A 16,096-nucleotide genomic window follows, 5' to 3' on the forward strand; every position below is an offset into this window, starting at 1 on the left:
TTTCTTTCTTTCTTTCTTTCTTTCTTTCTTTCTTTCTTTCTTTCTTTTTTCTTTCTTTCTCTCTCTCTCCCTTCCTTCCTTTCATCCTTCCTTCCTTTCATGCTTCCTTCCTTTCATCCTTCCTTCCTTCCTTCCTTCCTTCCTTCCTTCCTTCCTTCCTTCCTTCCTTCCTTCCTTCCTTTCTATTGCTCTAATTGTTTGGGACTTTGCCCTTGCACTGAGTGGAGATCTACACTTGGCAACTTTCCCTCACTGCTCCTGGTTCTGCCTTCTGGGATAAAAAAGATAGAAAAAAATTCTAGTTTCCCTCTTCTCCATGACATCCATGCAAATGCTCCAAGGCAGTTATGTGTCCTCCCACTCCAACTACACTGTCAGTTCAATGGATGGGAGTACCTCTTTTTCTCCTTTACCTTCATTGTATTTATTGCTGCATCATACATGTTTCAGGGACTCAATGTTTACTGACTGATTGCTTGAAGAAGCCACTTCCTTCTTTCTGGTGCCCAATTTCTACCCCTCAGATAAGTCAGAATAGTGCCCATGTTCCCAAGCTTGCTCTTCTTGAGGCCTTTAGCCAAATGTCTACATTGTCCCTCATCTTTACTAAATTCTGCCCCTCTTCACTTTTCATGTTTAGAACCTGCATTTTTATATCCTCGCTCCTTTTATTCCCATTTCTCCATCTCATTCAACAGGAAGACTTGAGTATATTGTTGTAATTCACATTTCCCCATGAACCGTGCAAGTGAGTTTGACTCAGCCAGACCTATGCATTTACATAAAATCCAGAGTAGGTGGCCAGTACAAGATAGGGGAGAGATGTCTAGACTGTTTGTTCTGGGGAAAAAAAAAACATGGAGATGAGTCTTTTTTTTTTTTTGGTGGACTACAAGCTCATGAAGATTCAGAAATGAGACACAGAGACTTAGGCTTCATTTGAAGTCATGGCTTCCAGGAATAGAGTGGTGAGAGTTCCTCTGAATTCCAGACTTATCCAATCTCATCTTCAGGACCATGTTCATTTCTGGGTGCCACAATTTAAGAAAGGCATTGATAAGCTAGAGGCTGACAAGAAGGTTTTGAAGGCCTGGAGATCATACCAAAGGAAGATCACTTGAAGGGACTGGAAAACTTAGAGTAGAGAAGAGGAGATGGTCATCCTCAAGTCTTTGTGGGTCTATTATATGTAAGAGGGGACTCTTTCCCTTTCACTTCAAGGGGAAAAACCATGCTGGAAGTTGCAAAGGGACAAATTTAGGCTTGCTGTGTAGATGAATTAGGGAGCTAAATGGTGAAGTGGATAGAGTGCTGGCCCTGGAGTCAGGAAGACCTGAGTTCAAATCCAGCCTCAGACACTTACTGGCTGTATGACCCTGGACAAGGCACTTCACCCTGTGTGCCTCAGTTTTCTCATTTGTAAAATGAGCTGATGAAGGAAATGACACATCACTCCAGTAACTTTGCCACAGAAACCCCAAATGGTGTCATGAAGAGTTTGATATGAGTGAAACAACGCAACAACAATAAATAGAAAACAAAATTCCTAAAAATGAGAGCTGTCTGAAAGTGAAAGGGTCTGCTTTAGTTCTGTCTCATTGGAGGTATTCAGTCAGAGGCTCCATGACCACATGTTGGGAATGTTGGAGTGGAGCTCCTTTTTCAGGTATATGTTAGACCTAGTGGCTATTGAGGTCTCTTCTCATTTTCTGCTCTGTGACATTACAAAGTGGATGTGGAAAAATGCAGGGAAGGATCATAATACAGTGGGAATCTAGGGGTACAGAGAAAAGAGTCAGGAAGCTCTGAGTTCGAATCAGACACTCAAAGTAGAACTCATAATGTTTCTCCTCTAAAGAATTGGGCTATTTTCGTCAAGATCACCACCCTTCTTTCAATCTTTCAGCCTTATACCATTGGGATCGTCCTTGACTCCCCACTCTCCCTCACTCTATATAGCCAACCAATCATCAAATATTACCTTTCCTTTCTAACTCCATGACATTTCTTGCATTGGTCCTCTTGACAGAGCCATTACCTTCATTCAAGTTCCTCCATCTCTGGCCTGCATTATAGTGATGGCGTCCCAGCTGATCTTGGTGCCTTAAGTCTCTCCCCATTCAAATTCCACATCCCCAAACCATCAATGTGATTTTGGTAAAGTGCGCTTCTGGTTGTGTCACATCCTTTCTCAATAAACTCTTGTATCTCTCCCTTACCTTCGGGATCAAATATCAACTCCTCTGTTTGCCTTAAAAATTCCTGTATCACTCGGATCCAATCCACCTTTCTCGCCTCATTGTATTACCACTTCCAGCTCCCAAGCACACACTTTTCACACTCAACTATCAAAGCAAATTGCCCTTCTTACTGGTCCTGTCTCCTGTCTCCAGACCTTTGCATTGGCTGTCCCTTCTGCCTGGAACATACTCCCTCCTCACCTCCATGTCATAGACTGCTTCTCTTTCTTTAAGACACAGCTCAAAGTCCACCTTTGACATGAAGCCATACCTGATCCCTCACCTGCTGATGCCCTCTCTCCCAACCTGCCTGGTACTTAACTGTTTTGTATTTATTCTCTATATATGTGTATCTGTACATGTTTCCTCAGTAGAATAATAATAACATCAGCTGATATTTATAGAATGCTATAAGACATGGGCAAAGTGCTTAACATATGTTATTTCATTCAATTCTCTGCAAGATAGGTGCTCTAACTCCACATTACAGATGAGGAAACTGAGGCTACTATGGCATTTGAAGTAAAATTCAAATTCAAATCTTCCTAACTCCAATTGCTCTATTTGCTTTGTGTAACCTCTTTTGGGAGTAGGAACTCCTTCATGTTGTTTTTTCATTCCCAGCACCCAGCAATGCCCATCTGGTACTATCAATAGATCAATATTTATTAAGCACCTACTATGTGCTATGTGGTAAACAAATGTTTGCTCATTGATTGATTAGGTATATTTGGATCAGGCTCATTATCTACCTCATTGCACAGGAAGATACAATTTTTTATTTTTATTTTTTGTAATTGAAAAGTGTTGGGAAGTCAGCTTGTCTTGTGTAGACCCACTGATGGACCACTCTAGTAGCAGATTGGGGGAGTGACAGGGCTGGTCTGTGTCTCATCCTACTCCTACAAAACTCTCCTGTTTCCCTTTAACTCTCTATATTTTAAGAGCTTTTCATTCCATGTACTTTGGAGGTTATAAATAACCAGGATGACTGCATCTATTTAAAATGTTATTCTTAAGTTTTCATGGGTCGCTGTTATGTCTGGGAAATTGTGGGCACTAGTTTGGTCTGTAATAATGGTCTACTTTCAGAAGAGTTTATTTATTGAATTCTCAAGGATATTTTCAGGCTTATATTTTTAGCTTGGGAATTTGTCATTGGTTGATTTATGAATGTTAGAGTTTCTGATCACATGATCATGCCTTTCTAGGTTTGTGATAGGTGTCAAACTGTTATACTACTATTTCCTTGAAAAACATGCATTTATTATTATTTTATTATTACCTCATTATGCTCTTATTCAATGAAATTCAGATAGAAATGGTCTTGGGACAAGTTGCTACCTTGTTCTCCTTGTATATATATATATGTGTGTGTGTGTGTGTGTGTACGTGTATAGTATGTGTATATACACACACACACACACACACATATTATATATATATACATGCATATGCCTCCAAGGAAATATAGATACACATATGCACATGTATATATATATATACATATATGAATTTACATATATACATATACACATATGCACAATGAGGGCTTAGTACATGCCTAGACCACACAAGATGCTATCACCTATGTGGAAGATAGGACAGGATCTGTTTTGGGGAGACTGGAGGACTGGAGTATGTGTGTCTTCTTTATATTGGTCTACTATGTGGCTGAGGGCAACTTTTTCCGTTGGCTGAATGGAAAGAGCTGTTGGCCTTTTAAAAATGGCCCAACACAGTATCTGTGTGGATTTTTTCTTCATTTGTTTCTGAGGTTGAAGGAATCCTTTACTTCCAGCAAGTAAAGCCATGTGTCTAGGGGGAAGGCCTTACAACTGCCTCCTCCGTTTGGCCTAATGTTTTGGCCCTCTTCTTCATTATTTTCTGTTCTAGGTGTAAGGAGTAGTATTTGTGTTTTGATACAGGAGCCTGAGCCATAGAGACCCAGGAGTCCAGGAAACCAGGCTGAGTGTTACATCCGGTGGATCAGTGAAGCCTAAAGTTCAAAGTTCCTGGGATGTCATTGGAAGGGTTTTGGGCTTGACATTGGTGGGATTCATCCCATGTAGGAACTGAGCCTCCTTCTCCTCCCCCTTCCCCTCCAGCAAGGCAGGACTATTCTCTCCAGGCATTGGAAAAATGCTTGTATGTTTGTTCTTGCTATATCTTTGGAGATGACAAATATCTGATATGGTGGCATCTCTTCAAAATATTTTTCTTCAGTTTTTTTGTGGATCAATCTTCTATCCAGAGGTTGTTGTACAACAGTTCTGTCTGTAAATGGCTCTGGTGCACTTCTTATTGGTATTGCGTGCGTTTGGGATAAGAAGTCGACTACCGGAGAAAATGTCCGTGTGGAAGAGATCACAGATCCATCAGAGCATTGAGGTCACATTCTCCTTCTGCTTCTTTTCACGTCAATGGTGTGTGATGGAGCCTTCCTTCTTGTCAAAGAGAGCAGCAGCCTCCGCGTGTTTCCTGCCCCATCAGCTCTCCCAAAGACCAGGCACTCATTGCTGTTTCACATCCTGTTTCACCCTCAAATAACCTGACTAGAAGACTGAGTGTTGATGACAAAGCAAAATCATATCTTAAGGGCAGATGGTAGAATGAAGGCATGAAGCATTGCCTGCAAAGTGTAGAGACAGAGAGGGAGGTTTCAAAAGAAGAAATGAAAGCTGTTGACTTTTTATGGTGCATGCCAAGCGAATCTGTCCAGGATAGAGATGACGTTGGAGATGTTTGACAAAGAGCACAAGTTGTCATGTTATTACACAATCAACAGAAAGTCATTGAGTTCAAACTTTTTTTTTCTTTTTTAGGCAATTGGGGTTAAGTGACTTGCCCAGGGTCACACAGCTAGTAAGTGTCAAGTGTTTGGTCTGAGGCCAGATTTGAACTCAGGTCCTCCTGACTTCAGGGCCAGTGCTCTATCCACTGCACCACCTAGCTGCCCCCAAGTTGAAACTTTCAACAATTACTTGTTGAGTGTCTTGTATGCACAAGGCACTATGCAAGAAAAACCAAAAATGGGGACAGATGTCACTCTTAAGGAGCTTAAAGTCTAATAGGGTGGGTGGGTGGGGAATCACCCTGCATACAAATAAGGATGATGAAGAGCAAGATGAGATCATGGCAAAGGGGATATTCAGACAAAATGTCACATGTAAATTGGTGGAGAGAGAGAGCTCGCTTTCAACTTGGGACAATCAGGGGCAACTACATAGTGGTACTTCAGCTTGGCTTTGAAGAAAGGTTTTTTACAGTGTTGATGAAAAGGGAGTGCCTCTCAGGCCTGGAGGAGACAAAGGGATGAGAGTTTGGAATAAGATGGAGAACAGCTAGTGATTTTGTTTGTGAGACCTGACTCCTGGGAATTTGGAATGATTGAAGAGTAAGAGAAAGTAAGCCATGAGGAATTCTGTTCTTTGTTCCAAGACTCCTGGAGCCAGTGGGATATAGTGGAAAGGCCACAGGGGTTGGTACCAGAGGATCTGGGTTCAAATTCTTCTTCTGACACTGCCTATGTGAACTTGGGTAGATTATTTGGTTACTCTGAACCACAATTTCCTCATTTGCAAAAGAAAGGTCTTAGATTAGATGATCTCCAAGGTCACTTGTGGGCAGCTAGGTGGTACAATAGATAGAACACTGGGTCTGGAATCAGAAAAACTCACTATCCTGGCTTCAAATCTGGCCTCAGACACTTACTGGCTATGTGACCCTGAGCAAGTCACTTAACCTTGCTTGCCTTAGTTTCCTCATCTGTAAAATAAGGAAATGGCAAACCATTCCAGTATCTTTGACGAGAAAATACCAAATGGGGTCATGAAGTGTTGAACATGACTGAAATGACTCAACCACAACAACATCAAGGTCCCTTCCAGGGCTCCTTGACCCCTTTCTATCTCTCAAACTTCCTTGGACATTGCTCTTCTCTGTGTAGTCTAGCCATCTTAATCTACATGAAGGAAAAACAAGTGAGTCGGGACACCTCAACTACGTGATCCATTTGTTTTCTCTCTGTCTTGGCACTGTCTCCCATTCCTGGAATGCTATTCCTTGTCATCTCAGACTCCTGGGGTTCCCAGCTTTATTCCAGATTCAGTTCAAGCACCATCTTCTGTAGGAATCCTTTACTGATGCCCTCCATCACCAGTGCCTGCTCCTCCAAGGTTCCCTTGTGAATATGTATATATGTATTCACACACATATCTATGTATATATACATAAATATGTATGTGTGTGTGTGTGTGTATACACACATATGTATATGTGTTGTTTATGTTTCTATAGGTACATATTGTTTCCCCTATTGGAGTGAAAGTCTTTTCAGGGCAGAGACAATTTAATTTTGGTCTTTGTACCCCCAGTGACTATTACAAGCTTCATAATTGCTTGTTGAGTATTGATTGTAGTTATTGATCTATAACTACCTGAAATCTTCTGTTCATTCCATACTGATAGTTCCTTATCTATGAAGTGAATTAAACTACTTAAAATAAAAAAGATAAACATGAGTTTTTTTGTTTGTTTTGTTTGCTTGTTTTTAATTTGGGAATGTTTTAGGAGGGAGTGTTTACCAGGAAAAACACACTACTAAACTTTTGCCTCAGTTGTTAGTGTTAGGGGATAAGTAAGATATTTCCAAAGAACTTTTTTTAGTAAGAAAAGGGAATAAAAGTCAATCAATCAGTATTTATTGTGTTCCTCTTACATAACCTACAATGTGCAAATCCACAAATCCCATAGGAGAAAGTCTCTGCCTGTTCTCAGGGAGATTCTGATCTGTTGGGGAAAAAGAGAAATAGACACGAAATGGTACTACTCATGGCTATGCTGGCCTATTGGCTGTTCTACTCACATGACACTCCATCTCCCATTCTTGTGTGGTGGGAGATAATACTTTTAATCCCTACCTCACAGGGTAGTTGTAGTCAGAATCAAATGGAAAGCACTTTGAAAGGTGAGAAACTTTTGTTGTCAAAGATGTTCCCTCCATGATGGTGGTCATGAGTGGGGCTGGCATGATGGCATTATCACTATTCCAGTGTAACCCCTGTCCCAGAGTCCTTTGCTATAGTATGCTCTCCTTACTGGTGGAGATGAAGGCCCTGCCCTGAATGAAGAACTGAGTAGAGGTGGTCAGAGGTGACATAGCTCACATTTTCCCTAGTGACTCTTCAAACTTCAAGTTGTCCTTGAGCACTCCTGTCTTCCAGATTTAAGAGAGAAGATGGAAGAAGTCAACCCCACTTCAAGTTGCTGAAGGAAAAGACTCTGGAAAGATGTGAGAGGAACTGGCAGTCTCCATCATGTCCATACATCTATCATATTGCTACTCTGGAGACTTTGGGGAGTTTTCCCCTTGAGCGAGATCAAGGACTCTCTCTCATGGTTGAGCTGAGTTATCTTACTTCCAACAAGAGAACTTCTTCCCTTTATATTGTGCAGTAAATATTCTTCTATGCAGACCAATCATCATCTAGCTTGCTGGGCTCTCTGATCTCATGATCCTTGCCTTGTCTCTGAGCCCCTACATTGCATGAATGGAACTGTGTTGTTTGTTCTTCTTTCTCGAAGAGGACCATGACAACAGGGAGATGATGACATAACTTGTAGCTGACTTTGATCTGAGTGAGGGAAGGCTGTTCCAGGTCTTTCTCCTCCAGGGCCATCTGGGTCAGGAATGAAGGAGATGGCCCAGGATGCAGTGGGAGACCTTGACCCTTTTAAACTAAGGTCTTTTCAGGTTTTCAATTTGAGTGAGGCAATGCCCATTCAATGAATAGACCTCTTTAATAAATGAGTTAAGGGATGGCCTCTTTAATTAAATGAGTAAGTAAGTAAGTAAGTAAGTAAATAAATAAATAAATAAATAAAATGAAAATCAAACTGGGAGGGGAAGATCCTCAGAGTTGCTGACCAAAAGAGAAACAGTTACTATTTACATTCACTCTGAGCCTGGAGGGCCCAAAAAAATAACCATTACATAATGCTTGGGCAGGGACCTATTGTCCAAACCATAAGATCAAGAGTGAATTGGATTTAAGGCTTGGTGTTTGAAAACACCAAGTTAACCATGTAGCTTTTAGCCATCAAAATTTACCTTCCTTTGGTAGAACACCCTCAGGTAAGGGGAGAGGAGAGGAGAGGATAAGACAGGATGGGACAGGATGAGCTGAGTTGCCCAACTGGAACTGGCCATCTGGGTCCCCATTCAAGCAGCTTGGACTTCTCACAGGTTGTGGTTTGTCCCTCTCCTAGAGGACCATAATGTTGGGGAGATGATGACATGGCTTTCAACTGACTTTGATTTGAATGGATCTAGATCCTGCCCCAAAGATTATTCTGCTTTGTCATTAAAGTCTTAGCTGAGGTAACTAGCTGAAGGGCATGGGTGGGTTGGGCTTACAGAGATAATCATTTTTCTTCTCTCTCTACACCTTCTGAAATCTCTGCATTGCTCTAGAGTCTAACGTTCTTTTCCTGAATTCTGCTCCCAAACTTAGCCACAAGCCAGGCAAATAAAGTTGACAACATCCCATCAGGGCCACTGTCATTGGGAGGGGTATTCCATTGCATTGAAAAAATCTTTCTCCTTCACTCTCCCTCATTTGCTTAGGTTTCTTAATGCTAGAAGTTTGAGTTTCTACTTACAACAGGAAAATTTATCAAGAGAAAAAGAATCATCAGCTGAAACTTCTCAGGACAGCTTTTTAAAAGGATGTTGTGACCATCCAGGTCTTCACTCCCCCTCCCCCCGCCCAGAGTCCTCTGCCTTCTATAAGGACACATACAGTCATTCATAGTGAAATGCTTAATGTGAATTACAGCCACCATCATCCTTAAAAGATTATTAATGATCTTTTGTTTTTATATAACATTGCTTTTCAAATATATCTCTTCTATCCAGAAAATCATCCCTTGTAATAAAGATTAAAAAAGAAAGAAAAAAAGTTCACCCAAACTCACCTACCCTTCAACTAAGTGACAGTATACACAATGTCCTTCCACCTCTTCAAAGACCAGAGAAAGGTACATTTTCTCATCTCTTCCTTACAGTCAATTTTGGTCATTCTAATTACAGAAGGTTAAGTTCACATGGGCTTAAGGTTGACGGAATAGAACCCGTGAGAATAGGGTTGCTTTAAAGTTGATTAAGTTAAAAAAATAATTGAAGAGACAAAATACTAGCTTTAAAGGCCAAAAACAAAACAAAACAAAAAAAAAAAAAAACAAAAAAACAACCAACCAAACAAAAACAACTTAATTCAGTCAACTTGATCATCTGTGTGGGGCACATGTAGGTGAGAAATTAAGGATGGTATGACGGCTGTGAACCTGAATGACTGAGAGGATGTTAGCACTCTTGGCAGTAATAGGAAAATTGGGAAGAGGGGAGGTCTTAGGAGGGAAGAAGGGAATGGGTTCAGTTCTGTTTGGCTTCAGTTGAGTTTGAGAGGCCTTTGGGATATACAGTTTGAGGGATGCATGATGTATTCATCTAGAAATCCTCAGTATAGAGATGTTGAGGGAATGCATAGGAGGTGATAAGATCACCAAGTAAGACAGTATAGAGAAAGAAGAGAAGAGCATCCAAGAGGGGGCCCCCAGTTAGTTGGCATGATCTGGATGAGGATCCAGCAATGAAGACTGAGAAAGAAGTGTTCAGAGAGATAGGAGGAGAACTTGAGAAAGCAGAGTCACAATAACCTGGAGAGGATGGAATATTGAGAGCAAAGGATGATCAATAGTATTGAAAGGCCCAGAGAGGTTGAAGGAGAAGGATTTTCAAAGACCATGATGATCTCTGCTGTCCTTTTCCATTCTTAACTTAGGTTCCCTTGATCTTGGTGAAATGGGAGAGTTCATATTATGTAGAAGACTATAGATTTTGAAGTGGAAGGGCCCTCAGAGGTCATCTACTCCAACCTCCTATATAACAGATGAAAAAATAAAGACCAAAGGAGTTTCAGTGACTTCTTCAAAGTCACACAGCCAGTAATTGTCAGAGGGAGGGTTTGAGTTCATGAGAGGCAACATTTTACAAAGATTCCATCTGCAAAGACAACTTTGTCCTTTTATCTTGTTACCACCAGAAAGCAGAGGCTTAGAGACTGAGCCACAATTTTTTGCACAGTGAAAAGAATACTGGATTTGGAGTCTTAGAATGTGTAATCAAATTCTAACTTCACTATTTGCTCCTTGTGTGGCCTTGGAGAAGCTTTTGGCCTTCTCTGTGACTCAGATTCCTCACTCTACAGTGAGGGAGTTGAACCCCCCAATTCCCTTCCACCTCTAGATTTAGGATGAGAATAGTAGCAGAGGTCAGGAAGGTGGTCCTGTCTTTGTGGGTGGAGCCCTGAAGACAGCTAGGAGGGAAACAAGAGGCCCTCAAGAATCTAAGGATATTGCCACAAAAATGTAGGGAGTCACCTAAGACCAGTTTTATCTACATTCAGGGCCAAACTAGGAAAAATTGTCAAATATACATAAATGGGAATGGGGAGGGAGGAGGGTGGCAGAGCTGGGAGGAAAGATTATTTTTTTTAATCTTAAGATCTTTTCTTAATCCCTAAATACTGAGATGGGTTTAATTATCATATCTATGCTAATGACTCCCAAATCTATATCTCCAGCCTTAGCATTTCTCCTGAGCTCTAGTCTCATATCCCCATCAATAACTGGACATTTCATATTGGATGTTCCCAAGACATCTCCAAGTCACCATGTCCCCAGCAGAACTCATTTTCTTTTCCCCAAACCCTCCACTCTACTGAATCTCCTTTTCTGTCAAGGGCACCACCATCCATCCTTCCAGACTCCCAGGTTTCTAACACTGGTGTTCTCTTTACTTCTTCACTTGCCCTACAGATCCAATCAGTTTCCAGATCTTGCCATTTCTACCTCTACAACATGACTTTGTCTGACACTCTGTCTCTGCTCATACATCTAGTACCTTAGTGCAGGCATTTTCACCTTTCAGCGGTCAGTTGTCTTGGTCTCTTAATTGGTATCCCTGTCTCAGTTTTCTCTTTCCTTTAGGCTATCCTCCACACAACTGTCTCAGTGATTTTCTTGAAGCAACCCTCTGAATATCTCACTCTCACGCTGAATCAGCTGCCTATTGGATCAATGATAAAATTTATACTCTTTTGTTTGGCTTTAAATTTCTTCACAGCTTAGCCCTCAACTCATCTGTGAGCCTCATTGCATATTTCTTCCCCATTCTATAATCTAGAGTCTCTGGCCTTCTCTGGCTTTCATGCATCACACTCCGTCTTTCAGTTCTGTGCTGGCTGCTCCAATTCCTTGAATACATCTTTTCCTCATCTCTATTTCACCACATCCCTCTCTTCCTTAAAGATACAGCTCAAGTACCATCTTCTAGAAGATGATTTTCCAATTGGCAGTGTACCCTAGGACAACTAGGAGGTACAGTGAATAGAGCACTGGGCCTGAATTCATGAAGACCTGAATTCAAATACAGCCTCAGATACTTAGTACCTGTGTGACTCTCAGCAAGTTTGCCTGTTTCCTCATCTGTAAAATGAGGTGGAGAAGAAAATGGCAAACCACTTCAGTATAGTTGCCAAGAAAGCCTCAAATGGGGTCACAAAGAGTCAGACGTGACTGAAACGACTGAATAATAAAAAGCGTACCCTTTCTCCCTGACCACCTCGTGTTTAAATACTTTTGATTTATTTATATGTATTTTCTTTACATGTATTCTGTATATACTTACATGTGAGATAAAGGTTATCTAGGATTGCAGTTTGGGGACTTAAATACAGGAGTGAGGAATCCCTTCCAAATTTAGTGATGCCATGGCCAAGATAACATAAGTGTGTGTCATTGCCAAATTTGTTGGAGGGCATGCTGGAGTTTTCTTTCCACCATCAGAGCCTTTGAGAATGTTGAGTCATTCCCCTGCCACCATGAATATGGGAACCTACCCCTGGAGTGACCAAATGAATCTTTTATTCATGACTAATGATCTTATGTAACCAAAACCCAAACCAAGCTCAAATTTACCTAAATAATATAAAGTCTACCACCTACAGTTATTTCCACCAAAGCCACCGGAGGTAGCAGGAAGGGAGTCCTGTTTCATGAGACCCCCCAAAAAACCACATAGAGAGCTTCATCTATGGGTTGGTTCCTATTTCTGGTCCTGACTCGTGAATGGGGTGGAGATAAATCACATTGAGGTGTCAAGGCAAATCAGACTGATGTGAGACAAAATAGGAATGGAAGTTCCACAAGAAAAATCCAAAGTTGGAAGGGGAAAATACCTTCAGTTAATGGTCAGCTTAATTTTTTATTGTTGTTGTTACATAATAGTTTGCAGCACATAGATTATTTCTTTCATCCCAAATTTGCCCACGCGCTAATTCGATTGCGCCTCTCTTCCTGGAAGGGTCCTTTGAAAATCTGAGATTTTCCATCGATGGTGTTCAAAAGCCAGAGAGTCCTCACTCCAATGAAATCTTTGTGGTCCAAATGTTCATCTATTTACTTCTTTCACCCCAGTTACCTTGTGGTTCACTGCCAGGTCTTTTTGACTGTCATACCCAGAGACTACTATGATTATCCCAGGGAATTTATCTTAGAACTACAAAAATCAATGCAGATGGGCAATGAATTGGGCCTTGAATGGAATAGCAGGAGAATCCCATGGAAATGATTAGAGCTGATTTTTAGCTCTCTCCTCCCCGTGAGATATGTGCATGGAGCCGACCGCATGCTGTCTCCTCCTGTACACTGTGAACTACTTGAGGGTTGGGACTGTTCTTGCCGTTCTTGGTATCAGCAGCACCTGGTACAGAATCAATGCTTGTCAGTGACTTGAAGGGACTGCACTCTGGCTGGCATTCCCTTTTCTCTCCCTCTTCTCACTTTCCTTCACCTTAAACTTTAGACTCTGCACCTTGGCTACCCAATTCCAATAGGGGCATTTTTGTCTTGTCTTACCTCAAAACAGGCCTCTGTGCCACTTCCTGGCCATCTTCTGGAGGTCAAGGAATATTTTGTTTGCATATGTTTGTATCCCCAGAGCTTAGCATGGTCACTGACACACAGAAAGTTCTTAATGAATTCTCTCTCTCTCTCTCTCTCTCTCTCTCTCTCTCTCTCTCTCTCTCTCTCTCTCCCCCCCTCCCTCCCTCCTTCCCCTCTGCCCCCCTCTCCAGCATATGTCTCTGTCTTTCTCTCTTCTTCCCAACCCCCACTGCCCCATATGGAGAAGCAGAGTAACATGGAGTCATTTTTTAGTATCCCAGTATCCCAAAGGCAGTGCTGCCCACTCTCCCCCTTCTCCTCAATTCTGGGCCCAGCCCCTTATCCTTTCATAGTGCCTTTCCAGGACAGATATTCTGGCAGATAAATCCAGGAGGCTTCACATCTGGCTGCATGGCATAATCTGGTCCACAGGAATCTTTCATTCACATATTTTTTTTTTCCACCACAGGGAAAAACTGAGGCCCAGAGTGGGGTTGGAGTAAACCAGAGCTGTCAAACACTCATCATGCTGCCACCAACACTCCTCAGTATAGAGAACCAGATTAAAGTGTAATTGGGAAATATTTGACAAAATAAATAAAATGCATTTGATCATAGCTAATGTCCATATGTGATTTTCTTAGTCAATGTGTGACCTGCAGGGATCCTTCTGTATAGTTTAGTGACCCCTGTTTCTATTTGACTTTGACACCAGTGGAGTAGTCCACCTTGAGGCCCTATCTTCTTCTAAATCTCTGATCTCCTGATGTTTCAGAAACCCCTAACATGAGGCTTTGAGGCCAAGAACCAGCCTGATGAGACCATCATAAGTTATATGGCCAAAATCTACAAAACTAAGAAGTACAAAATGAAATGCTTCATTCCTGTTCAGCCTCACAAAACAGAGAGCTAATCCCCACATGCCCCACTGTACCTCTTTTACGATGAATGAATTGGTCTCCTTGCTTCAGGCCTCTCCTCACTCCAGTGTGTCCTCCAGTCTGGTGCCAGTGGGATTTTGCTAAAGCTCACTTCTGACCACGCCACTCTCCTACTCAAGAAACTGCAGCAGTCTCCTTTTGTCTAGGACCAAACAGAACGCCCTTGTCTGGCCATGTATCTCTCCACAGCCTGATCCCATTATACCTTTCCAGCCTTCTTGCACTTTACTCCCGTCTGCATCCTCTATGGTCCAGTTAAAGCCGCCTTCTTAGTGTTCCTCACATACAACACTCCATCGTCCAGTCCGCTGCTGTGCATTTGCACTGTCTGTACGCCAGACTCAGAATTTGCCCTGTCTTCATCTCTACCTCTCAGAATTTCTGGTGTGCCGGAATTATCTCTGGACTGCACAACCTTGTAATATCTTTTCTCTCCCCTGCAATTCCCCTTGCATGTGTTTTACATATGGTGCATATTGCCCCCCACCCCCATTCTTTGTATTTGCCAAAGCTTCCACAGAGCCTGGCACAAATGCTCATTGGTTGCCTAATTAATTGAATGATGATATATACCTGAGACTCAGAGAGAGGAAAGGATTATAGTTACAGAACAACTAAATGTCAGGTGAAGGGTTCAGACCCAGGTCCTGCTACTCCAAGCTATAGCCTATAGGCTTTAAATGATATCACACAGACTTTCTAAGAAAAATATCATTATCTCACTTTCTCATATGTCTTGGCAGTTTCATAACATTTTCAAGTACGTTATTTGGGAAGTAGTATAGTCTCATGGAAAGTACATGGGTTGGAGAGTCCAAGGACACCTGGGTTTAATTCTTGCCTCTGATGTAACCTTAGGCAAGTCATTTGAACTCCCTGAGCCCCAATTTCCTCATCTACAAGGTGAGATTAAACCAGTTGGCCTCTGAGTTCCTTTTGAGCTCCAGTCTATGGCCCCGGGATCTGACTCCAAACAATTCTATGGGTAGAATAATAGATGTTAGGATAAAGTTTTGCAAATGAGGAGACTGAGTCTTGGGAAAATGAAGGCATTTGATTATGGTCATACTAACCCTTTTTGGGGAGAGGAGTAGAAGGGGTACACATCCATGATTGTGCTGATATGCCCAAACTCCTTATATGGAACCTTGTTCACCATAGCAACCTCAAGAAGTTATCTGTAGTGTGTGGAGTATGGAGCTCAAACTCTGGCTTGGGTTGAAATTCTGATTCTGGTTCTTGCTAGGCAAGATCTTTAACCTCTGTAAGCCTTAGTTTTCTCATTTGTAAAATCATGTCAACACAGTACATCACAGTGGAATGAAATAAGATAATATAAAAAGATGTGAAAAATCTCAAATGTAAGCATCAAATTCCATAAAAATGAAACTATTATGATTAATAGTAACCCTTTCCCCTGACCTGCGACTGAGTGGTGAAAAGAAGTGCACATGGGAACACTCCTGGTCATGTTCCTCACTATAGCATGTTAGGGAGATTCACGGACTTTCCTGGACTCATATAACAATATAATTCACAGTTGGAACTTGTTACAAAGTCTTCCTAATTCTCAGCCTGGTGCTACAGCCCTTGCTCCAGGTTGCTTATTTTTCTTATTGGCTCAGTGAGATGGCCGTAGAGGAAGAGCTTGTGGTCGGAGACATAGGGAACTTCCAGTATGAGTGGAAACACTCTTTGCCAATAGGTTGAGGATATAGTAATTAGGTCCTAGGGAGTTACCAAAGCCGAATGGAGATTAAATGAGTGGCCCTGGGCATACCCTAAAGAGGGGTGAAGAAAGATGCAAAGATTGAATTGCAGGTCTTCCTGTTGCCAATCCCAGCACTCCAGCCACTATTTCATACTGCCTCTCAAGTCAGATAGTAGCCTAGCAAGAATGATATTTAA

At 41.7% G+C, this 16,096-nt stretch overlaps 1 long non-coding RNA gene across 1 annotated transcript in view; it reads left to right on the forward strand.

Moving 5' to 3' along the window:
- Positions 1–13,803, forward strand: part of LOC114050449 — a 29,234-nt gene extending 15,431 nt beyond the window's left edge. The window contains exons 2-3 of the long non-coding RNA XR_003570007.1: positions 9,160–9,281; positions 13,717–13,803. This is a non-coding gene — a long non-coding RNA (uncharacterized LOC114050449). The remainder of the gene's footprint in view (positions 1–9,159; positions 9,282–13,716) is intronic.
- Positions 13,804–16,096: the final 2,293 nt, after the last annotated feature.

The sequence above is a fragment of the Vombatus ursinus genome, unplaced genomic scaffold (assembly GCF_900497805.2).
Source record: "Vombatus ursinus unplaced genomic scaffold, bare-nosed wombat genome assembly UNPS02014799.1, whole genome shotgun sequence".
NCBI lineage: Eukaryota > Metazoa > Chordata > Mammalia > Diprotodontia > Vombatidae > Vombatus > Vombatus ursinus.